The following is a 26,323-nucleotide window of genomic DNA, read 5'->3' on the forward strand; positions in this document are numbered from 1 at the left end:
AAGGTGCAACCTTTAATTTCTTTTCAGGTTCAGACATTGTCTTACAGCTTTGAAATGGCTACTGCTGCTGCCTAAAAGATTTTAAACACATTTGCTGACTCCCTAGATAAGTCCACTGCTGTTTTGAAGCACATTGTTCCCATGTCCATGTCCATGTCCATGTCAAACTGTTATCTGTTATTAGAGTAATAGGAGGAAATGGAAAAAAATAGTTGCAAATTTTGGAAGCTGTCACATTCATGCCATCATTAATTTTGATTTATTTACTTTTATTTCAGAAGCATCTCTGTAAACGGTAGGAAGGAGATGTCAGAAAAAATGTCAGGTCCTATAAAAAAAAAGAGAAGATAATTAAACAGGAGGAAGGAGATGAAAACAGCAATTTAAATGCCAGTACAAGTGACAAGCTTGTTAACCTGCACAGTCCATGACAAATAAGAACAATTGAGATGGGTGTAGCAGTGGAGGTGGAAGAAATTCAATCACGTTTTAAGCAAAAATAGAGAGAATAAATCTTTACACCTGCAAGTAATACAGGAGCTCTTCTGTGCTCTGTCAAGCAATGTTAGTGCAGTACTCATGTGCACCCTTGGATGAAACCTTTCAGACAGCAGTATTTAGTGGTAGTCTAATCCAGCTTTTTGGAGATGTCTTGCTTGTTTATTTTTCAGTTCTTCATTTAAATGGCTGTACTCCTTACAATGTTCAAGCTAGCTGATTGAAAACTTTCAGGTATGACTACTGAACCGTTGTGAGAGAAAAATCTTTACTGGAAGGATTACCATTAGGAGCATTTGCAAGGATGTTTCCTTCTAAACTTTAGAAGTGTCAGACAAGTATTTACTATTGCTTATAAACAAAGTAGGACACAAGTGGGAGGAAGAAGCAAAACACCTTCCTCTATCTCATTAGTAGAGGAAAGTTAAAAGTGCACCTTTTTAACTGTCTTTTTTACTGTCTTTTCAAAGAAGGCGTAAGTGAACTGAAAAAAAACATTTGTAAAGTGTCTGTGAATGTGGCTCTATGAATGGTAAGGCCAAAATTTTAAGAACTGTTTAACATTTAATAAAAAGGTCAAGCATTAAAAAAGGTAAAATGTGCCCGTATTATAGCTCAGTGGGAAGATGCTAAGGAAGACTACTGAATATGATTTTCCATTGCAAAGAAAATAAAAATTTCAGACCCAATACTGTCCCCAACACATTTGCCTCAATATGAGCCTTTCCATTAATTTCAATGGAAATTGGATCTATCCTCTGGATCTGGCCGCTTTAGGTCAAGCAATGATACCCATCAGTCTTAAAAACCATGATTTATTCTAAAAGCAGCCTGCAGAATGTCACCAATGAAGGATTCCTTTGTGCTCAAAATAGAGTGTCTTTTCAGATGGAAAATACAGAATTTGCAGTCAGAATCAGCATTGGACTCATGCTAGTGTTAATGCTTCTCACTTCTAAAGATGTCAGCTTTTAATTGGCCAGAGTATGCCACTGGAATGGGCAGCCAGACGCCCTAGCTGTAAGCTAGGATAACATCTGTCTTTTCAACTTGCTTTGGCAAAGGAAGCGTGCACAATTTTTTGTTATTCCAAAAGCCCTTGAAGCATGAAGAACATGAAGTTCCAGTGAACTGGAACTTCTTCCTTCCACTAATGCTGTGAATAGTTAATCTCTTTTCTTATTTTTTTCCTCTATCATTCCCTGATTATTTTTTTCCCTCTCTTTGGCAATTTTGGTGAAGTTTTTATCATCGAATCACAGAACAAGCTGATTTGGAAGGGACCCTCAAGGAACATCGGATCCAGCTCTTAGCACTACACACCATGCCCAAGAGTTGCACCATATGCCAGAGGGTTCAAACACTCAAGTTCAAACATTTCCTCAACTTTGTCAAGCTTGGTGCTGTGACCACTACCCCGAGGAGCTTAATCCGCTGCCCAACCACCCGCTGGGGGAAGAATATTTTTTAATATCCAACACAAACCTCCCCTGACAAAAATTCAGGCAATTCCCTCCAGTCCTGTCACTGGTCACTAAAGAGAGAGATCCATGCCTGCCCCTCCTTTTCCCCTCATGAGGAAATTGTAAGTGTAATGAGGTCTCCCTTCAGTCTCCTCTTCTACAGGATGAGCAGAAAGTGACCTCAGCTGTTCCTCATATGGCTTTCCTTCAAGATTCTTCACCATCTTTGCGGCCCTCCATTGGATGCTGTCTAATAGTTTAATGCCTTTCTTACACCGTGGCACCCCAAACTGCCCCCAGGACCCGAGGTGAGACTGTGTCACTACAGAGCAGACTGGGACAATCCCCTCCTTTGCCTGGCTGGCCATGCTGTGCCTGATGCCCCTCAGCTGCCCCCTCAGCTGCCAGGGCACTGCTGGCTCACATTCAACTCAGTGTTGACCAGGACTCCCAGGTCCCTTTCCACAGCACTGCTCTCCAGCCTCTCATTCCCCAGTCTGTCTGTAGATCCAGCGTTGCCCCATTCCAGGTGCAGAATCCAGCACCTTCCCTTGTTGAACTTGAATGGTTGGTGATTGCCCAGTCCTCTAATTTGCTGAGGTCCCCCTGCAGGTACTTTCTGCCTTCAAAGGGAATCTACAGCTCTCTCTTTTTTGTATCATCTTTGCATTTGCTCTAGTATCCCTTCCTGTTGTGTATACAGGTCATTTATGAACATGTTGAAGAGGACAGGGTTTGCCAAACCCCACTAGAGACAGTCTTCATCCTTACATTATTTAAATTTTGAAATTAAAATTTTAATAAAGTTGAAAATGCTCTTTACTCCACAAAAGATGCTGGCATGCACATCTGACATACTGAAATTACCATTCAAGCAAGCTGTTTGTATATTTTTGTGTGTGAGATGCTTTAAAACCACACAGTATTAGTTGGCTTCTAACATTTACAGCTGAATAGAAATAGTGAAGTGATAAATGGAACTTAATTCAAAAGCAGAATGCAGATGGCTCTTCAGCAAAGACCAGCCTAATTCTGGTGAGTTTTTATAACACAGGATAAACAGAAGGGTTGAAGAGAGCAGAGTGAGAACAAGGTAAGATGGTCAGATGTGCAACAAACCCGAAGAAAAGAAATTGTAAGGGAGCATGGAAAAGAGCAACTAGTTGCACTGTGGTAGGAAATTCCAACCAAAATGCTGGAAGTCCTGATCACTTCCAAAAGATATTTTGGGATGTGTTTTAGCTGCTTATCACCCTCCCAGCTTCAGCACTGGCTGGTCTCAACATTGACTACCTGCATTGTAAAGGAGCAGTGGCCCCTCTAAAACCTAGAGATCAAGAACAAATTCCTGAGCGAACAGGGATGGCCAGAAAAGCCCTTCACCCTTCTTCCAGCATCCTTTGGATGCTATCCAGACCTTGTGAAGGTCATTTTCTATACACTGTGTTTCACTTGAAGACTAAAAGTGGGAACAAACACCATGTACTTCCCGCTGAGTCTGATCTGGGGTGCTTCAGGTGCAGCAATACCTTTGAAATGTAGACCTCCAGAAGCAACCAAGGACAGTGTTCTTTATGGTGTAATGTTATTACATGTGACATTTCTTTGACAGACCTCTTTTATGTGCTTTTAGCCTATGGCAATATGTTATGGAGAGAAGAATTCACTGACATATCCAGGAAAAGTAACCCAATGCATAAAAAATTGAAATGACAAGGTTGACAAGGTTATTTTGTAGCTTTTGTTGCATTATGATAATAACTTACAAATTGGTACGCTGTATCTAAATTTTCTTAGGATAAGCAATGCCTTTTTCTCCCATATTCTCTTCTGTACTTTTCAATATTTACTTTAGAATCTTTCTCCTCTTCTCCCAGTAGAGTAAAAGGAAACATTTTGTAGTTTTTTCACTAAGTACTCCTCTCTGCAGTGTTGCATTTTGTGTCCTCTGTTAGCGTTGGTGGGTTTTTTTGTTTGGTTTAGTTCTTAGATTGCTTATTTGTTTATGTTACCATCATGCCTTCTAAATCCAGGAAGGGAAAGTACCAGAGCAGGAACTTCTAGGACTATTTCTCTAGAAAGAAAGGTTCTTTGGTTTCGTGTGTACCTACACATTCCCCCTCCTGCAAAGCCCATTGCAGTCACTACTGTGCTTTCTCTTTCCTCCCTTTCTTCAGTCAGACTTTCCTAAATAATACTTGACTAAAAACGGAGGCATACATGATCACATCCTTCCTTAACTAGGTTTAATAAGTGAAGAGGGTGTGTGACCCCTTGAAGATGTTGACAATTGTGATTAGATCTTTGCTTCTTTATTCTTAATAGGAACTTCCTTTTTTCCCCCCTTTCTTTTTTTCTGTTTGTTTGTTTATCTTTAATAGACTATATAAAACCTTAAAATGGATCAGCCTAAATAAAACCACTATGAATGGATATTATTCACTGAATTCTATGGGCTGTTTAAATCAGCTTGCTTAAAATGTTCCAAAATATTTAAAGTAAGAAGTTACTAGGGAAAAAAAAAATCACTCTGAAATCACATACACAGAACCATAGGCTCCAAGGATCTTTTGGTTCCTTTTTTTTTTTATTTAACAATATGAAAAATCTCTTCCATGCAACACAATAGGGAACTTGCTAACTCATAACAAGCTTCTGAAGCTCTAACACATATGCCATATCTGTCTTGTGCCTGTAACATTTTGTAAACAACTGTGTTTGATGTTTGCCGTTGCTTCTTTGATCTTGTAAAATCCACCACAGAGATATGAATATGTTCAACAAAATCTGTGAATATTTGTTTTCTAGCTATGGCAGTCACATTGTATCATTAGGAATTTGCTTCCCCACTAATGATGCATCATTTCAAGTGATGTATCCTCGATAGGGGAATCAAATTCACTTATGGCAGGTTTTGCAGTTCAGAGGTAAGATCAATAATTTCTCAAGGCATCATGAAACAGCTGTACAATGCAAGTGCGCACATAAAGAAAACAAACTGGAAGGATTATTTTAAATAAAACTATAAAAAGTCTTGATCATTGTCAGAAAAATCTATATCTGTTTCAGAACAATCTGCATTCTTCTTCTGTTAAAAATAGACAATACAATGTATATGTACTAAAATATTGATAGCTGAAAATATTTCATACTCCCTTTTTGTACTCACATATGGTATGTCTTAACTTGTGTTTCAGTCAGTAAAGAAATTTTCTTTATACAAGATGGTTTTCTAACCTAAGTGTGTTAGGTTTTTGTTTTCCAAACATCCACTACTGGTATAAATGATAACACTAGTAAAAACATGTGGAAATTCACCTTCCTGTTATGCTTAGGGTTGTATGTGTAGATAATACTCTGAAGGAGGAGGGAAGCATGCTGGCTGTTCAGCCTAACTATGGCAATTATTTAGGCTGCATGACCTCCCTCAGAAACCTCGAACAGCCTGAAATCTCTGCAGGAGTTCGTGTTTCCCACAGCCTGCTGAGGAGCTGATGGGAGGCAACCAGAGAGGGGAAGTGAGGATGGAGCAGTAAGAGGAAGACTATGGGAAGCAATCAGCGCATTGCTCTTCCTGGACTTGTGGAAACACCAGGGTCTCTCTGGCAGGAATTGTAGCTGGAATTCATCGAATGTTTTCTTCTGACTGAGCAAGGATTGTTAACACTCCATGTCTGTGTAGCACACTCTACTATTTAAGGGTGAAAGCTAAAGAAATTTCAACTACTAGATACAATGTAAGAAAGGCAAAAATGATAAAATGATAAGTATATTTCAGCATAGTCTCCAAATGGAAGCATAGTTATAGATATATATTTCTTAACCTGATTTTCATTAATTCTTTCTATTTAGAAGATAGATTTATATTCAAATATTAGTTTTCAATAAACAGTAGCGTATTTTTAGTCCTATCAAGCAGGAAAGATTGATCCAATCCTTCTTAGATTAAATTCTGAATGATTCTTTTAAAATCTGTTGTTTGTTGCAAATAGAACAACTATGCTTCTCTATATTAAGGTTATGCTTGAGGCACCTTACTTAATTTTATTGCAATTATCCAGTGCTGAACGTTTTACAAAAAAAAAAAATAAATAAGGTTGGTGGGTTAGTGGCAAAAATCTTCCATGTTTTTTTCAAAAAACGTGATGTTTTTGAACCTTCTCATTTGAGTATTGTCCAGATGCTTTGTCTAGTTTGAATGGTTTCTGCAATACTGCACTGGAAGCATTGGTGATTTTATGTGAAGTAATTATTGAAAAACTGTTCTATGTGACTCTTCTGTGCAGCAAAGATTAGTTTGAAGTAAACAATGGAGACATGAATACTGAAGGGCAGCTCCCATCCCTGAGACAGAAGGTTGTGAGAAATTAAGAACATAATAAAGATAATGATTTAGAAAATAAAGTTTTGTGTCTATAAGTTGTTGGTTTTTTTTAATGTAGTATTATATCTCAGAAATTTCCAGCAGAATTTAGATGTCTATTTTGCATCAGTACATTTATTTTAAAAATGAGAAACAACTCAACTTTTAACAGGAATTCAAGCAGAATATGTCAGTGTTGGTCTGATGCTTTTAATTTTAGTTTAAGTGCTCCTGATTTGAGGAATGGAAATAGATAGCAATGGTGAACAGGATTTTTATTAAGCCTGGAGCTTTCAAGCTTACAAGAATACAGCTATTCTTAAAGGAGTGTGTAGGATTCAAATGGCATGAGCACCACAAATTCCCTCCTAAGGTCTGGTGAGCATCTTCAGAGTTGGAGAAAAAAGATACCACCATTTATATTATTCTTCATGGGAGATTTCATGAGATTTAGCTTAGCAGTAGTGTGTCTTTCTGAACTGAATACAGAACTAGCTCATTCTGATATAGTGGCTTCCAGTAACGAAATATTCCTAATGTTGTCTTTAGATCAGGTATTGTCAGCCTGAGGTAACTGCATGAGGGAGAAGAATTACACTGAATAGAGATCAAATGTGGTGGTGGACTTAACTTTTAAAACCTTATGTGGAGGATAAGGTGGGCCTACTTTCATTGAGAATTAATAACTTAAAGAAAAACTGACTACAGAATGAGGTAAACATATGGGTGATGGCAGCCAAGAGAGTTTAAAGCGGACATCAATCATGTAATACTGAGTGTTCAGCTGTAAGTATTTTGTTCTCATATACTGAATTGCAGGGTGGGGGAAACTATCTGTAATGAAGAAATTTCTCGAGTGAATAATCTCTAGATTATACTAAACAGTGTGTATTTATGCAATGGTGCTGCAAGCGGCCTCTGGGAGCTCTTACCAACCTTCGTACCCATTCATGCTCTCTTAAGGATGTCACCACCTTGGGCTGCTATTCAGCAGTTTGTGTGAGAATATCTTTGTGCTCTATTGAAGCAAGGAACACTACAGAAACAGCAGAAATATTTAGAAAAACTGTGCTGGAACATCCAAAGGGTGAGAGCTGTGAAAATTCAACATGTTTGCTAAATAGGTCTCCTCTTGTCTGAGTCAGAAAACCTGCCAACTGCCACAAATACATGGCACAGAGACTTCAAGGATATTAATACTGTTAATTTCTCACTAAGCATGGAGATACCTGCAATTTTCCTAAAGAAAAATGGTGGTAGGAAAATGTTTAACCTTCATCTATGGTTCAGCAGGAGCTGTGGGGATTTGCTTTGATTTAGCAATGATCTAGCTCAGTGCTTCCTAAGTTGGTGGTGTCTAAACCTTACAAACAAGCTTTTAATTATTTTGTGGCAATATTTCTTCACACTGGTATTATAAACAAAAGGAGGTTTAGAAATGCATGAGAATATCTGGAAAAGCTTGGGTAACTTTCATTGGATCTATGACTGATTTAAGAGCATTTAAAATAGCAAGTATATTTTAAATTTAGTAAAATTATAATGTTTTATATTTAATTTAAGAAGGGATATATAATTTGTGTTAATTTCATACAAATAATTTGCAGAATATTTGTTAATATTGCATATAAGTGGATAACATACTAAGCATGTTTTTGTATTTTGAGTGAAACGATGAGAGGTGAAGCTGCATGGAGACCATGTAACTTGTGAAATGTAAAAATTTAATATTTCTCAAATCAAGTCCCCTCCAACTCTTGCATGTTAGCATGGAACTGCCTAAAAGGAACAATTATACAGAAATCCCCAGGACCCTCTCTAGGAACTCAATATACTGAAGTGCCTTTCTGAAGTGCCTGTACCCTAATACAGGTAGTATGGGGAATAAACACACTGACTTAAAGAGCTGTGTGCAGTTGCAGGGCTACAGATTTTTTGGGATCACAAAGGTGTTGTGGGATGACTTCCGTTACCAGAATGTTGCAATTCAATCAACCACAATGAAATGGCTCAAAAGCTAAATGAGGGGAGAGCAATGGGTATTGACTACCTAGATTTCAGTAAGGCCTTTGACACTGTTGCTCACAGATAAGCTGTTAAAGTATGGGCTGGATAAGGACAGAGTGAGGTGACTGAAAATTACCTAAATACCCAAGTCCAGAGAGTGGTGGCACAAAGACTAGCTGGAGGCCAGTGACTAGTGATTTATCCAGGGGTCAGTGTTAGGTTCGATCCTGTTTAACATCTTCATCTTGGGCCTGCTGATGACACCGGAGCTGTAATTAGAGGATGATAAGCCAGGGGGTCATGCTGCCATCCAGCAGGACCCTGACAGGTAGGGAGAAATGGGCTGAAAGGAGCTTCATGTGCTTCAGCCATAAGAAGTGTGAAATCCTAGAGCTGGTAGGAAACGATGCCAGGCACCAATAAATTCTGGAGGCCATGCAGCTGGGAATCAGCTTCACAGAAAAGGTACGGGGGGCCCTTGTGGGCACCAGGCTTCACATCGTCTGGCAATGCGCCTTTACCACAAAAATGGTGTAAGATACTTTGGGCTGCATTAAAAAAGATTTGTCAGCAGGTTGAGATTGGTGATCCTTCCTTCCCCTCTACCGGGCACTGGAGGCCACACCTGGAGTTCTGTGGTCAATTATTGGCTCTCAGTGTGAGAGAGACATGGACATATTGGAAAGAATCCAACAAAAGGCCACAAAAATGATGAAAAGGCTGGATCATCCTTCTTATCAGGAAAGACTGATCTGGAAGAGTTTAGACTGGAGAAGAGAAGCCTCAGAAGGGAACTTAGTATTATACATAGACAATCTGATAGGAGGGTGCAAAGAGGACAAAGCTAAGTTCTTTTCAGTGCTACCCAGTGACAGGACAACAGGCAACAGACACCAATTACAAATACACAGGATGTTCCCACTGAACATCAGGAAACACTTTTTTTACTGTAAGCATGACTGAGCACTTGCACAGACTGTCCAGCAGGTTGTGAAGTCCGTGCCCTTGGAGATCTTCAACCACCTAGATGTGGGCAATCATACCTAGGTGGTCCTGCTAGAGCAAGGGGTTTTTACTAGGTGGACTCCTCAGATCTCCTATCTTCATCCAGCCTGTGAATCTGTGACAATACTGTGTCATCACAATTTCTATGATAGTATTTTATGAGAGTAGAATATCTGAAAATAAAATAGGATCATTCAAATAGATTATAATGAACCAGTGATTGAGATGATTATAAATAGCATACTGGGAAGTCAAAGTAGTTTTTCTGTAAATGAGGTCTCTGAGGAATTTTGATGTTGCCAAGACAGATTTGTTGTGTGCATCATAAATACTCAAGTTCTAGTTTGTAAGAAACTAATAGATTTTTGTAATAAAAACTGTTTAACATATGGCTTGTTCTTTAGCTCATGAAGGATACAATATTTTGTCTACTATTTTATTATTTTTTTTTTTATTTTTTGTTGTGACAAGACCCCTTACAAAATATATTGAATTACTCTCTTTTTATCTAGCAGGTACTAAAAGAAAAAAATATTAGTCCTACAGACTCACTGTAGGTAGTTAAACCTCTGTGCATCATAGACATCCTGTCAAACACTGCAGTTTTTTGTATTATAATGATACTCTCTTTATAAATGCTTTGACATGAGGAGAAATACTTAACTACTGGCATCTGAGCTACTATCTGCTGAGATGCTCTTATTTTTCTTATTTATGCTGAGGCCACTTTATATCTGTCAGACAGCATGAAGCGGGCACATCACATTTGTATTCATTTTCAGGCTTCTTATCACTGCCAAGTTGTTGAAAAGTTCCCTTAGTTTTGATCTAAACTCAAAAGTCCTGCCAGGCATAAAAAATACTTAATGGGAATCAGTCACAGTGCAGATACCATTCTTTAATATTGGGCTGAATTTTGAGAAAAAAAATGTATTGCAAGTCCAACTGGATTTCCTTGTGAACCGCCTTACATGAGGGATGAAGTACGTCTATTGTGACAGCAAGTTAGGGTGGGTGCTGTACAGTATAGTCTTGAGGGCTTTGTTTTACATTTGAAGCTTTGTTTTCTGTGAAATTTCTAAAAGAATATTGAAGCAAAATTGGTGAACATTGAACTATGCAGGCAGGACAGGCTTGTAAACCTGCATGTTTTATCTAGAAAAATAGGGCTATACTAGTTTAGTCTTTTATAACTATTTTATTAAATACTTGCTATTAGAAGAAAATTTTCCTGGGGATATTATCTTTAAAAAGTGAGTTTCAATATATTGCCCAGAACAGTATGGATGAGGATTGTGAATAAACCATATCAACATACTCTAATGGCATAAACAGGGAAAAGTGTCTGAATTCTTGAAGACAGGTATGATGTAAAACATATATGATATTCCCCAAGTTGGAACAGGATCCACATTTCAAATCATGGAAAGAAGGCTTGCTTAGAAAAAATCATAGCACTATGAACTTTCACAGCAATTAAAAGTTGCACATTAGTAAACAAACTTGGATGTAAGGAATCTAATTTTCATAATAATTTAATTCATTAAAACACAAGGGTTAGGAGATAAAAAAAGAAAAATGTTATATAATTCAGTAGGCATTTAAACAAACTTGAATGCTCGTCTCAGTAACAAAATGAAAATGCTCGAAAAAGAAAAAACAAACTAAAACTACCATATAATTTTGTCCTAGATCTTTCCAGATCTATTAATTTCACTGCTATAGGTGTCCGTATTCTCATTCCTAATGAGATCTGAGCTTGTGCAAACATTCTGGTACTGCTAGACTTTTTCATCTGCTTTTTATTATCTGTTCAGGTATATCAAATTTCTGCTTCAAAGAAAATATACTTTATGCTCTCTCCATAACTTTCTTCAGCATGTAGAAGATATACACACTAATGCTTGATTATTTGAGGATCAAATATATGTCCAATTGTATGATTTCAAAACAGGTTTTAAGAGACTGAGTGCTTTTTGATGTTTGTGTTACTTAGAGCTCTGGGCAGCACCCGTCACTGTTGTTCATAAGATGGATGGTTGCAACTGCTATTATGTGTACTGTGTGCAGTTTCAGAGAGCCACTAATATAAATGTTGTATGGTTTATTGCTTCATGGAAAAATGAGCCTCTTAATGCAGCATGGCTCTGCTTATTTTTCATTACCTGAAATACTGTGGAAGAGCTTGTATGTCTAATGAGAATTATAGATTCAGTGCAGAGTGTACAAAATATAATTATCACTGTTTCCAGACTTAAAAGGGTCTTATTCATCATGTGCAAAAATATTCAAGGAACATTAAGAAACTTTGTTCCTACTTATTACACTGACTGCACAGAAAAATGCATAATTAATGAAGGAAACCTAAATTTTCGTATTTACATAGGTCTTTTTAGAACCATTTGTATGACAGTGAATGAACATGAAGCTTGGCGTGACAGAACCTTGTATCTATACACAACTATTGTCTATTTTCCTCCTTCTATATCTGTCTGTAGCCATGTACAATGGATGATAACAAATACAATTTTGTCTTCCATTTTGTAGTAATGTGGTAAATGAAGACTTTAGATCAGAATCTAAATATCTTCTAAATGTATAGAAACTGCAAAATGCTGGGAAAAAATGTATAATATTTTGTCTATTGTTTAAGTGGAGTGGTTGGTGTTTAAACTTGGCTTTTCCTCTATAAAAATGAATTAATCCAGAAATATGACTGTCTATATCTATGTATGTGCTTTACATGACTACTTCTCAGATGAGAATAAGTAACAGATACTTATCTTGTTCTGGAGTTATAGTTAGCATTATGGCCCTATCATAGACTTTTTAGGAAAAATCCAAAGGACTTACATATCTTTATATACTTTCATAGTAAAATGGTACATACAAGAAATGGAAAAAAACTCATAGATGTTAGAAGAGCATTTTGTTAATTTTTTTTTTTTTTTTTAAATTATGTGCCAGTCTTGGATTGAATGTGACACAAATTTCCATGTATTCAATCATGGGCAGCAGATTTTCAGAAACACTAGAACAAAAAGACCTTAAAATGTTTAGCTGGGTTTCACAGCTCAGCTTTAATGTGGCCTTTTTCACTTAGGTTAAACTCAGTCTTTAAGAGCTATTATCTTAATTTGTTGGAACTAATCTCTGAAATGAAAGGCCGTGGAACCATTATACAATGCCAGAATGTGTGACTGCGTTGTTAGCACCCAGAGAAGCTTACTGAGTTTAACTTCCAACTTTACTTCCTTGCTACAGCAAAAGTGGCAGGAGCAGGAGGAACTTTATTACATGATGTTAAGTGTCTCAAGTTTCTTATAGATTTAAAGATAATTTTCCTCTGATTCATATGAAAGAACTAGGCAAACAGAGTAAAAATGTCTTTACATGTAGGGACTCTAATAAATGATAGAGAGAGGGAAAATTTTCTGCCCATAAGCTAAGGGAACCCAATACCTGAGACAGGAAAAGACAAGATGCCAGTCTAAAAATTGTTAATATAATAATTGATAGAGTAATTAATATAATAATAATAGCAACAACAACAAAAATAATAAACCTTAGACCTTATATCATATATGAATATTTCTTGTTGCTCTATTAGGAATGGCGAGAAGAACAACACAGACTCTCTTGGGAGTCGATCAGGAGAATTTCTCTCTGGTTTATTACCTCAGGTCTTTTTTATAGACCGATACGTGAAAAGTACAGAAAAGAAACTCTTATTGGTTAGTAAATTAACACATCACCATCATTGGTCAGTGGGGCTCACCACCCCTCGACCTTTTGCAAGAAAACAATGAACAGACAAACAGCACTTGCAAGGCTGTTCTCTATCTCTGAGGATTGTTTTAATTCCTCCTTATGAATTCCCAGGCCACTTTCCCAGGCAAGACTGAGAAAGCTATGTGGCCTGTAATTTCCACAGGCACCGTGCTCTCTATTTCAGAGTTAGCATCCATAATTTCTAATTACACTGAAGACTCAGATCTATCTTTCATTCATCTTTTACTATGAAGAGTGAAATAACCACTGATTTTATTGCCATGGTTCCTCCTGTCTCTTGCCATATGATCAGTTAATTATTCCATGGAATGATGAATAGCTTATCGGCAAGGTTATTGTGAATCCTACTCAGAATATTCTTTAACACAGTAATTGATTTGCTGTCCATGTAAACAAGTTCTAAATACCTCCAATGTAATGCATCAGCTGCCTCACCGCAGTGACAAAAGTTAGGTGGCACACAGGAGTTGAAATCCTCTTGTAATTCAGTCATTACATATTAAAATAATTAATAAGAACAGTATGAATTTTAAGCAACTGAAAACAAATAAATATAACTGTGCTGAATTAGGGAATTTGTGTGTGAATAAGCTTTGAAGCTCTCCTTTCCTCAGATATGCAGCACACAGTACAGATTTGTGAAAAGCCTTGTGATCCATTACAGTCTGTCAGTAACCTCCACGATATGTTTACAGGCCTTTTGTCCTTCAAGGCATTATGGTGAAAATTTCATGGATGATATAAAAAGTCAACTTTTTTCCTCTATATTATCTTTATAGCCTCTTTAGTTAGAATTAAGCTATTTTTTAAGATAGGAAAGATTCTTTCTGGCCAAAACAATATTGAATATGGTGGAGCTAAGAATAGTCTGCATTTATCTCATGGAAGCCAGTAAATTTACTTCTACATGTACCAGGTAAGAAGCAGAACTACTGCAACAGAAGAGATTAATGTGGATGATTGCATTATTTTTAAATGGATGTAGGGTTTATACCCAAACTAACAGAGGAATGCCGAATCACTGAAATAATATAGCATTTCTTTCTAGTTTGATTAATGAATCATACAAGCATGTGTACCTGTCTAGGTTTTCAAAATCAACAGCAGAAGGGTAACCAGGGGTATACCAGGAGAGGGAGAAGGAGTGACAAAATAAACCCTTAGGGGTTTGTTACTCAGATCTATTCATTTATCCGTAATTACCACAGAACCCTGTTCACTGCTGTTGCTGATACTTGCATCACAAAGCAATATAGAAGACATTTATATAGCAGCCTAATAAATGAGAATTTCAAAGTGAAATTGGCTCTTTTTTCCCTCCTGTAAGCAGAAAAAAAACGCAAATTCAGATGAGAAATCTATAGAATGAAGTCACTTTACAGATGTGGTAAATCAAATTAAGAGCGCTTTTACAATATTGAGCAAATGGCAGCTGTACAAAATTACTCATTTGTAAGCCTCATCTATTACAGTTAATTTTGCTGACTTCAAGTACTTAATTTACATTTGTTAAACTAGCTAAATAATGTAGGAGGCGGTACGAATGCTGTGTTTGTTCATAGTAGAATTTATCATGTAGCTTAGGATACAAGTGTTTTGCCTACTTCGTCATTTCATTCTTTTCTTGACAGCTTTAATCACTGAAATGGAATTGCTAAAAGGTATTTTTAAGACTTATTTTAGAGCTGGAAGCTACTTTTTAAAGGAAAATCAGATTGTAAAATTGTAAAAATATCTCACTGAAGAACACAAAAGTTAGTAGAAAGTTCAAGGCTGTCTTAACTCTTTTGCTTTCTCATCTCTCAGGAATGGTGTCAGTTTCTTGACCCTATCTGTTTCTTTGGAGCATGCCCAACAGAATTTAAAAGTTTCACAACACTATTACTATTTATATATTACATTTGATGTCAAAATTAGGAGGACACATAAACTTTCAGGTTATTTTTCTAATGATGCAGGTATATATTCATAATTTAGGATGATATATGTCATAGTTAGTTTTGGACTCTGCAGGGAGCCAACCATATAGGTAGCAGGTAAGCTTCTCCTCTATTAGATTAAAATTAATTTTTCAGCAAAAATACAGAGATTTAGTTATTGCTTGGCAGAGGGAAGTACAAAGGCAGCCACTGAAGATAGGACAAATTACCTTGACATATTTGGGTAATGGTATAGGGGAATTACAACTTTTTTGATGCCACTTTTGTAAGTTGACTACCAGAACTTTTTTTTTAATAAGAACACAGAAATACCCAGGGGTTGTTTATGAAGTTAGTAGGTCTCAGTGTTTCTGTTTCCAAAGTGATTTTTCATTCTTTCCCTAATTCCTCATATTTTACTTCCTTAGTGACTGCCTCCAAGCACTTAGTGTGACCATACTACTGTCACAGCTTCAAGATTACTCATTAAAGGATGACTTCAGAAACCATGATGATGTGTGAAGCTAGTGTTATTTTTAGTCATGTGTAACACTTTTCTTGTTTCAGATTTCATCAGCTATCTTAATTTCCTCAACAGAATGGCTGTCAGGCATTGGAACAGGCTGACCAGGGAAGTGGGAGTCCCCTTCCCCGGAGTAATATAAAACATGTAGAGATGTGGCCCTTAGAGACACGGTTTAGTGGTGTGTTTAGTTACGCCAGGTTAATGGTTGGACTTCACGGTCTTAAAGTTCTTTTCCAACCTGAACTATTCTATTATATTTGTCCCACTTTGTTTCAAAAGGACCTCCTGCAATTCTGCAGTTAGTTCTTGCATCAACTACAACTTTCAATTTGTTATTATAACACTAATATAGCCACATATATATTTCAACATTAATAAATTTTGTGTCACCATCAAACTAGGCTTACTCCTTTCTTTTCCAGATGATTTTTGGATGCTTTGAACATCACAGGACTCAACAGTCACTAGTCTGCATCTGCACTGTTGGCTTCCTTTTTAAAGAAATACTCCACCCACTACAACTGACTATTTGGTTACACTCTCTTAGAATATTTTTATTTATACTAGGATTTTTATATGCCACTGCTGATTAGTTTTCCTCAAGAGCCCTGGTAGGTTATGTGAAGCAGATTGCCCACATACTTGCTGATCTCTTCAATGAAGGATGAAAGGTTGGTAGAACAGTAATTTCCTTTGAAGAGCTTTTATTGGCTCTAGCAAAGAAACTTGTAATAATCTGGTTCACTAATTCTCTCCTTTGTATTGAAACAACAGTAAACAAAGTGAAATCAATATGAGTTTATTGCTAATCAACATGAAAACCTACTGTATGGTGTTAATCTGAGTGGATCTTAGTATAGTAACAAATAAAATATTAGGAATGTACAGAAGTTTAGAGGAACATGAGCAAGTGACATACTGGCAACGCAAGCTGACATGTCACCAGTCGCTCTGAGTTAAGTAGGATGGCAATAAAGCACCACAGACAAGAAATTTCAAAAGTATGTGGAACTGAGACTTCATTTTTTGAGCTTTACAACAGGCTTAACCAGAACCAACTGACTCAGACAAGTACTTCTGTAAAGCTGGTAAAATATTGGTAGAAAGAACTGTGGACTGAGATGGCAACTTCTGCTCTTTTTTCTTCCACAGAATAAATATGAAACTTGTATTTTATTGCAATAATATGTGATTTCTTTATGTATCCTTCTTATCTAATCTACTTGCTTAATACATGATGAACTTGAAGTTATTTGTAGTTTGCTCTCATGAGTGCTTTGTATCTCTGGGATTAATTTTGAGTATCTCCTTCCTTGGTCTCTAACTCTCTGGGGAGGATTCAACAAGCAATTTTCATGCATGTCAGTAAAATGGAGTTCTTGTGGGTAAGAATAACCGAGACATTTATTGAGTCAATATTGAATGGGGGAATGAGAAAATATGAGATTTGATTAATATTTGCATTTGCCTCTCAATTATTGTTTGTGAGTCCTATCAAATTGTAGTCTTCCTTGCTAGGACTAATATTCTGAATCCTGCTAAATTGTTTATAGTACAGCAAGTCTCTCATGGATCCTGACTGGACATTTTAAGGGCATCTGAATATAACTACAAGAAACCATTACTGCTTATGTTTACAAACCTATACCTGAAGCTATATCAGGCACTCTGAAGTCTCTTAATTAGTGTTTTTCTTGACTTTAGAATGTTTATGTTACTGACATGAATGTTCTGTGTATTTCCATTGATGTATTAAACACAAATTTGAAGATAAAGGGAACACACATTTGAAGATAAATCTATTGCCTTCAAGAAAATCTGTACTATGTGGTGATTTTTTCTAAAGCTTAGTCAACTCCTTATTATGACTTTGATTTCACATGTATCTCAGTGTCTTTGCACAACCCTGATGTTGCCATGAGTAGTTTTAATAGGTGAGGGAAAAGGTAATTGGGGGTTGCATAATACATTTTCAGTTGTCAGTTTCAAGGACAGCACAGAAGACCAACACCACTAAAATCTAACTTTAAGTCCCATTCAAAATTCTGAGTTTTATTTCATGGGTGCTGCTGGAGTTCACTACCCACAAAAAAGAAAGGTACAGCCAGGTATACACACATACAACTAAGCCAAAGAAAGAAAGAAAGGAGAACAAATGAGAAAGATAACGTAATATTTCCAAGAAATGTGAATGCCATCTTTTTACAAAAATGTATCTACATTTTATATGTGATTCATATATTTTGAAAAACAGGCCTCTGGAAGTTTTGTGATATAAAATGGGTGTAGGACTACTGGTTTCAGATGGCAGTAAGAAATAAAAATGGAAAGATAAAACCTCAGACAAAGGAGAAAGAAATAATTTCAATATTTCTGTCAAATAACAACAACAAAAAATTAATCTAAAATATAAAAAGATGGTTAAATCTCCATAGAATTGGTATATTGTAATCAAAATTCTGATCTTTGCCAAAACAATTTTATTAGGAAAAATGTCTGTTAATGGTGTGACTTTTTTTTTCGTAATTTTGTATAGTTGTATCAATGATTGTTTTTACATAAAAGTTCTCTTTTAATGTTTTAATTAGAAAATGTGTATTTATAACCATACCTTCCTCCAAGAAAAGGTTAAGCTACCTGTGATTTTGCATTGCTGCTAGGTTATTGCCAAGAGCTGTCAGCACACATGAGCTGACACATTGATTATAGCACCATGATTAGTAACAGTAAGCCCTGGTTTGTGATGAGGAGTTCCTCATCCTACTCCTGCACGTCCAACCAAGTGAAGGGACTGCTGCAGCAGTGCAGAGCTTCACACCTGTCAGCCAGCCTCTGCTTGATCACGGTCCCCTGCATATGCACTGTTGCATTCAGGCCAAGACTACAAAAACAGGTCACAGAATTATGAAGTGCTGTAAATCTGAAATTTGGGACCTGTAAAAATATTTGAAGATGCTTGAAGTAATAAATCAAATCAGTAGCAACCATCCGAAGAACAGAAAAAATAAAGCTCCAGCCCCAGGGAGGGCAATCAGTGAGGCAAGAAGTCAGTAGGGCGACTCAAAGTGGAGAGTTTTAAATTCAGGGAATCACAGAATGGTTTGTGTTGGAAGGGACCTTAAAGATCATCAGGTTCCAAGCCCTCTGCCGTAGACAGGGACATCTGCCACTAGACCAGGTTGCTGAAAGCCCCATCCAACCTGGCCTTGAACACTTCTAGGGATTGAGCATCCATAAGATTTCTGGGGAACCTGTGCCCGTGCCTCATCACCCTCTGAATAAAGGATTTCTTCCTAATATCTAATCTAATCTTGTTTCCTTTCAGATTTAAACTAATACCCCTTATCCTGTCAATATCTGCCTATATAAAATGTCCCTTTCCTTTCTTTTTATAAAACCCCCTTAAGGTATTAAAAGGCCTCAGTGAGGTCTCCCTGAAGCCTTCTCTTCTCCAGGCTGGATAACTCCAGCTCTCTCAGCCTGCCTTCATAGGAGAGGTGTCCCAGCCCTCTGATTATCTTCATGTGCTCCTCTGCACCTGCTCTAACATGCCCTCATCTTTCTTGTGCTGAGGACAGCAGAGCTGGATACAGTACTTCAGGTGCAACCTCAGGAGGGCAAGTGAGAGGTGGGATCTGTGGCGCTGGAAGGTTGATACATTTCTTGCTTCTGTGTTAATGTAGAGCTGAAAAGTCCATTCTCTAGAGACAATAAAAATCTTCCTGATTAAAAGACAAAGAGGGTTAGAACTGAATAGAAAGGAAGTAAAATTCAAAGATTTAAAGGAGAAGGGGAGAATGGAGTGTGAAAGGGTGGAAGAGCAGACTTCTGGGAGAGAGGTACTGTTCTGTGAGTCCTGTGACCCATTGTGCACATCAGCTCAGACACTGCATTGGTGTCTGCATGAGGCAACGTGAGGACATCTCTCAGCTCTTTAAAGTAGAAGACGACGGGGTCTAAAGGAATGTGAATTATCTGTATTTCTGAATATCTGGTAACATTGACAAGAACATTATTGTGTATTGACCAATGGCCAGGCATTGGAAGGCTTTTAAAAATGGAGGTGTAAATGATGCAAAAAGGTAGCATTATAGGTTTAGTAAAGAAAAATTGTATAATCTTCTTCTAGTCAAGACTGTTAGAAAAAGATTGTTGTGAGTATTTTCAAAATTGACTGGAAGAAGTTTCTCAGCCAGGCAGGGAAGCCTTAAGATTTGTCAAGAAATATAGGCATACATTTCCTGAGTTATGTCCAAGTTAGACACTTGATAGGGAATTTCTGTAAGAAAGCATGGCCCAAATTTGTTCATAAGAGCATCATTTTTGACAACTAACAATTCAAGAATATCTAGTTTAATCTAACTATTTAATCATTATCTAGGATTTGATATTCACTACTGGTTTGTGCTGATTCTTACTTGACCTGTTAGCACATGAATGGAAGTTGCTTTATTCTTATCTCAGAAATGTGTTTTTTGTTTTGTTTTTGTTTTGCATACATGCAAAATACTATGTATGAGGCAGTAAGTTCTTGCAGAATAAATGGAATTGGAAGTGGGAGAGAGGGAGTGGCAGGGTTTGGGGTTCTGATTCTGATGAAAATCAAGTTATCAAAAAATACCACCTGACTTCAGTGCAACAAAAATCTGCCCTTTCAAAAAGGGTACAGCCATGTAATTATGAATATTGAGACTTTATTTGATTCTTTGAAAATGGGATTGGAAAAAAATCTAGAACACATTTTCATTTCAAACAGCAATCCTTTTATTCCCCTTTTTAATGCAATTTTGTGTTACTAACATGAGCTTCTATTGACAACTTGAGAAATTGGTGTGTGTACCTGGTAAAAGTAACTTTTAAAGTAATTTTTAAATTGCTACCTTTAAAGATCTTAGCTATCATTCTTACAATGTAAGCATTTGTAATGCTTAATAAGTGAGCAGGAGTCAGTCATTGTGAGTAGTCAAGAGATCTATCATACTCCCCAGAGGCAGTTTCTGACTCCAAACAGCAAATCTTGAGGTCTAAATCCTCTATATAATGTAAGAATTTAACAGTATGAATTTAATACACTATATCTGCTGGTTCTTAAGAGAGAGCAATGAAATGAAAAGAATGTAAAGCTTTCCAGGCTGTCCATCAGCTCCATGGTTCTTGCAGTGCTTTTAGGGTCAATGCTTTCTGTTTTAAGAAGGAAGTTGACCTATTCTTAACATTCAGTAAGTGCCAGATATTCTCATTATTTCTGCCAAATAAACTGATGCAGTGTATGAACTCTTATAGTGGTTTTCCAGTCAGGAGTAGATTGGTAGCGCTTAACTTTTTTGTAGGAATTAACCTTTCTTGAGTTTGCTTCTGCACACTACAGGGAAAATAATAAAAAGGCAAAACAGAGGGAACAGGGTGGGGAGAACCAAACAAAATGCCTCTGTGGCATCTTTGAACAAAAATACTCTTTTGCTGGTTATTGTAGCTCATACAGAATGCAGATAATTGTTTTTGAGTTGCAGTTCTTAGTGAAAAAGCATATTTTTAATGTAATGTGTAATAGCATAGACACAAAAAATCTTCTGTTTTCTTGGGATTCAGTGAAAGCTTTCTTTCATGTTTACTCAACTCCGCATATTTAGTCATAATTTAATTTTTAAAAGACTTAAATTTAATTATGATCTGAGATTTTGTGTGGCTAAACTAAGTAAATTGAACAATGTTCCACTGTAAAAAAAAAAAAAGATATTTTAAGAATTGTGTTTGAAATTGTATTTGGTTTATAGTATCAGTGTATTTATATAGTAACAATGTATTATCAATGCTGCTAGATTTTTTTATAGTTCAGAATTGTGTATTAACTCTGTTGCAATCACTTTGAAGAGTATTGTTATTGAAATGAAGATGCTGACTTTGTTGTCATAATTTTCATGTCTAAAGGCAACAGTGCAAGCTTCAGTAATATTTCAAAACATAAATAGATTGCAAAAACATGTAAGGAATCTCTTAAATGAATAATTTTCCTCTATTCTGCGCATTGTAAGTGAAGCTGTGTAGGCTATAGTCGGCAGAAGGTTTAACCTGATTATAACACAGCTTTTCTGGGAGTGACTGAGATACAGCATCAGGTTTTCAAGGACTGAAGTTCTCTTCTGTCCTCACCAACAATATGGATAGAAAAGAAGGGAAGAACAAATTTGAAATAGTTGTCCTTCCTTTTAGTGTGCAGAGGAGCTCTGTTTTGCCTGGCAGACCAACATGTTTAAGTCATACATGTTGTGTATGTGTAAGTTCAGTGTTTATTTATTTTTGAAAGTTGAAGACTTTTGACATGACTTCATGATCTGAGCTCATTGTCCTAAATCAGACATAGAAAAGTTAAAAAAAAATAGAGCTTGCTGCCAATTTTTTCCATCAGTTTTTGTTCAACAAAAGTGAAGTTTTTGTATGACATTTTCTGTTATTTAAAGATAGTGACTATATCAATTTTGCATTATTTTGAAATAACTGAATTTAAAGTTCTAAGTTAGCTAAACAATTCTATAAATTCTGCTCTGTGCCTGTATTTTACATTTAGGTTAAGGCCCTGTAAAACTAATGAGTGAAGCTTGTTTTTTGGTGAAAGTTCTGGCACACCACTTGCTTTTGTTTTTTGTTCTGCAACAACAGTCCTGGCTTTTTACACAATAATAGAAAAAGATAGCAACTTATCTGCTGAATTAAGATGTGCCTACTGAGCAATTTTAGAAAGATGTCCTCATGCTGTGTTCACTGTGGATCCCTTTTCAAATGGGTTCTCTTGGAAGTCACTTTTTCTTGAAAACAGATAAATGCCATAGTTTATCCCCTTTATGGGATCACCTTGCCTTCTGGAATACAGAATGCATGCATACTTGAATAGTAACATTTTCTAAGATATTTTGTAACATGCTTCCTTATTGTTACCTCCTTTTCTTTAGGATAAACAACCCCAGCTTCCCCAGATGCTCTTTGTGACCCTTGTGGTCCAGAGCCTTCACCAGCTTCATTGCTCTCCTTTGATCTGAAAGTACTCAAACTATGGATGTAAACCAACAGAAACTATACCTGAGAGATGATGAGCTCTACAACAGCCATCATGTACGAGAAAAAGATACACAGATCAACCTGTCTAGCTTTCTAAATGCTAATTGAAAATTACTCTGAGTAATCTAAAGTGATTGAAAGACTGGAAGTATCAGAAAAATTGGTTTGAAGCACTAAAGGTTTTAAACACATAGGTTAGAAAAGTTAGATAGACTTAAGTGCTTGAATCTGGTAAAGAGAAAAAATTGCTACTGAGTGCATGGAGAATATGTGAATCACAAATGGCAAGGAAAAGATAAAGTGATTAATAACTGATAGCTTGAGAACCAGTGAGGTCAAAATGAAATTATTATGTATCAGGCTTAAACCAGTAATAAGATGAAGAATTTTTCACCTGATGTGTCATTTAAATCTTTTGCCAGAGAATGTTGTGAAGCTCAAAAATGTGAACTCAAAAAGGGATTAAACAAACCCATAGGCAGGATCCATCAGGCATTAAACAGATATGAAATATGATGCTTTGAATAAAGCTTCTAGCTCATGTCAAAAACCGAGGGAAAACACACCCCAGGAAAACATACCCAAGGAAAATCTCTGTTTGCTGTTTCCCACTCATTCCTTATCAAGTGCCTAAAGATTCCTGGTACATAATGAGAACATTTCTGTTAAAAGTTTGCGTATAGGCAGTTTCTGATTTAACTGTACCTGCAGAGGAAAAGATAACTGAAGAGCCAAAAGTGGCATGATGAGGAATAGCAGTGACAATTAGCTTTCCCAAACTGATCCCGTTCTTCAGGAGGTGGAAGACAGAATAGCCACAGCTTTTATTCTGAGGATGCTGTTTAAGGCCTCCAGTGTACGTGCTAGACTCTTTACACATAAAGTTACTACCTCTCAGGGATGAGGTTTTCTGACACTGACCAGGAGTGCATAGAGCTACCACCTGAACAGATAACATGGATTTTAAGACATTCTTTCTTGCAATGGTATTTAAATATAATAACATTATTTGCTTTATTATAAGGTTAGTACTGCTTACAACTGCCTATTGGGGAGCAAGCCCCTGCCCCTTCTTCCAATTGATGTGAGTATCATATCCAGCCATTTCATGGCTATCTCTATGAATTTTGTTAAGCCAGTCTAATTATCTGTGTTAATGGGTTTCCTTTTAGCAGCTGTGAAGAATAATAATGCACAGTACAACTGAACTGGCTTTTGTCCATGGAATATAATACTTTTTGAGGTCATTTCAAAGAAAATACATAAGATGCTTGACAAATATTGAAGACCCAGTTGCATATTGTATTTCTTAGGCTTGTTATCCCCCTCAAGTCAATCATGATTTAGATATGAATTCAAGTTGAGCTCTGTGATTTCTTGAGGATCAAAGTATCACCTACTTGCAGCAAACCAATCATTTTAGCCTTATTTTTCTACGTGGCAGACCTTCTGAATGACTTTGTTTCTCTTATCATGCTGAAAAAGCTTCTCTTCAAATCAGAGCATCCAGCTACTGCATTTGAGAGTTTTTTTGATGTTCACTTTTTTTTGAGTCACCTATGTGATCTCTTGCTCTTATCTTTTTTTAATAGATCCCTCCTGATATATTTTGAGACTTATACACTTGTGCCTATAATATACTTGCAAGCAATGGCATGCTAGTCACAGGAATTTTAAAAGTTTAGTATTACAGCTTTGCAGAAATATCACAAGTTGAGTTTTCACAACAGCAGGCAGTAAATATACAACAGGGGTTATAAACCCTTTTGTGCCTTTAATAACAAGGTATCTCACTCATTTGTGTTGTTACATAGCCCCTACCCTGGTTTTACTATAAAACTTTCAATTTCATAATTTGGAAAAAGAATGTAAAATAAAATAGCAGCAATTTAGATTACACTGAAACATGAAGTGAAACTCACTCTCTTCTGATTGAGCATGACTGTGTTAACTTTCTTCGCTCTTCAAAATATCAGGTACAGCTAGGATTATGGGATTCTTCTTTTAGGAAAGTCAATATTCTGGATACTATTCTGGAGTTATCATTTTGCCTTGTTTCAAGGAACCAAAGTTACAAAGGAAAACATTTTCATGCCAGTCTACATATAGCTGTTTTTCAGCCTATTTAAACAGTGAAAATTTGTTTCAGATCTCAAGCCTATGAAGGCATACACATCCAACTTTAAACTTGTGAACAGTATCATTAGGTTCAGACAAAGTCATTCTCATGTATTCCTTTCTGACAGACACTGTGATATTAATAAATGTTCCTGTGTGTAGACTTAGAAAGAAGACATCAAAGAACTTCCACAACACAGTATGAATTGGCATAGTATTTTTGGCAACCATGTCACCAGTATTCATTTCCAAAGCAGTAAAAAATATAGATAAGGATATGTCTGAAATTCTTGGCTTTGTATAGTGTCTGTAAACTCAAGTTTCATGACAAAATTTATTAATTTCTGAAATCAAAAGTGTTCTCTTTCATTTAAATAAAGTGAAAGTTGCAATTATCTCACATTGAATTGCACAGTTTTTAAGTACACTTGGAAATTGATTTCATCTGGTTGGTTTAGCAAATTAAAGAACTACCTTTGTGATATTTACCCTTTTCTATCTATTTATAAAATATCACCTGAGACTATGAAGTGTAGTTTGACAGGAAATTATATTATGCTGGCTATCCTGGTGCTCCAAAAGCAAATAAAGCAAGCAGAAAGAAGTGTATTTGCTGTGTAAGTGCAGCCAGGAGGTTTAGTTTTACATTCCAATATTTCTGTAGCAGTTGTAGAAAATCATCAGTCTGTGATGCATAGTGATGCAAAGCTACTGCATTTAAGGGACTAATTTGAATGAGTACTGAAATCTGTTAATTGCTTTCAAATCGATAATCTAGTTATCAGTGGAGTGAAATCCAATATGGTTCATTGTAATTTCAAATCTCCTATATGAAGCTGGATTGTTCCCCTCTAGAAGACAGGAAGCTTTAGTGTCAGCCAAATTAACCATTTTTTACATAGATTAATCAGATATTATGTCCTATAATTTATCCATTTACATAAGATTTTTGGCATGCTGCTTACATCTAAGGTAAGGAAATGAGACTCAACACTGAAAATACACAATATCTGTCTTTTTTTTCCCTGGAATGTATTTACATACATATTTAATTTTCAATCCCATGGACTTTTTTTTTTCTTTATTGGAATAATAACTCTAAAAATTGTTGAAATTAATGAAGTTTTCAGAATCAAAGAATTATGATGAAAGAGCAAAGGGTAACTTCAAGGAGAATTTTCCTTGCATATGCACTGTAGGATTCAGTAAATAATTTCCATTTATGAAATTCTCATTATGTTGTTTTAAACTTTGAGGAAATGCTAACTACTAACCATAATGTATGAAATAAGGTAGGTCTGAAACAAACTCAGAAATTCTAGGAAGAAAATCTGTAATCAGATTTTCTCATTAAGCTTAGGAGCTAGTAAGAAAAAGCAATATCTAGAATTTTGTCAGTTGAGCAAAAAGCTAATTAAGAATTAGCATTGTCTTTAAAGTTAGAAATTATTGCAGCTTCCATTGCTTAAAGATTATATGTTGTCTTCCCACACTACATTCTGAATTGCACCTTGTTAAAATTAATTTAATTCTGATATTCTCAAACAATACTTTTTCTTTGTATAGAGTGATGTATAGA

The sequence above is a fragment of the Poecile atricapillus genome, chromosome 4 (assembly GCF_030490865.1).
Source record: "Poecile atricapillus isolate bPoeAtr1 chromosome 4, bPoeAtr1.hap1, whole genome shotgun sequence".
In the NCBI taxonomy this organism is placed as follows: Eukaryota; Metazoa; Chordata; class Aves; order Passeriformes; family Paridae; genus Poecile; species Poecile atricapillus.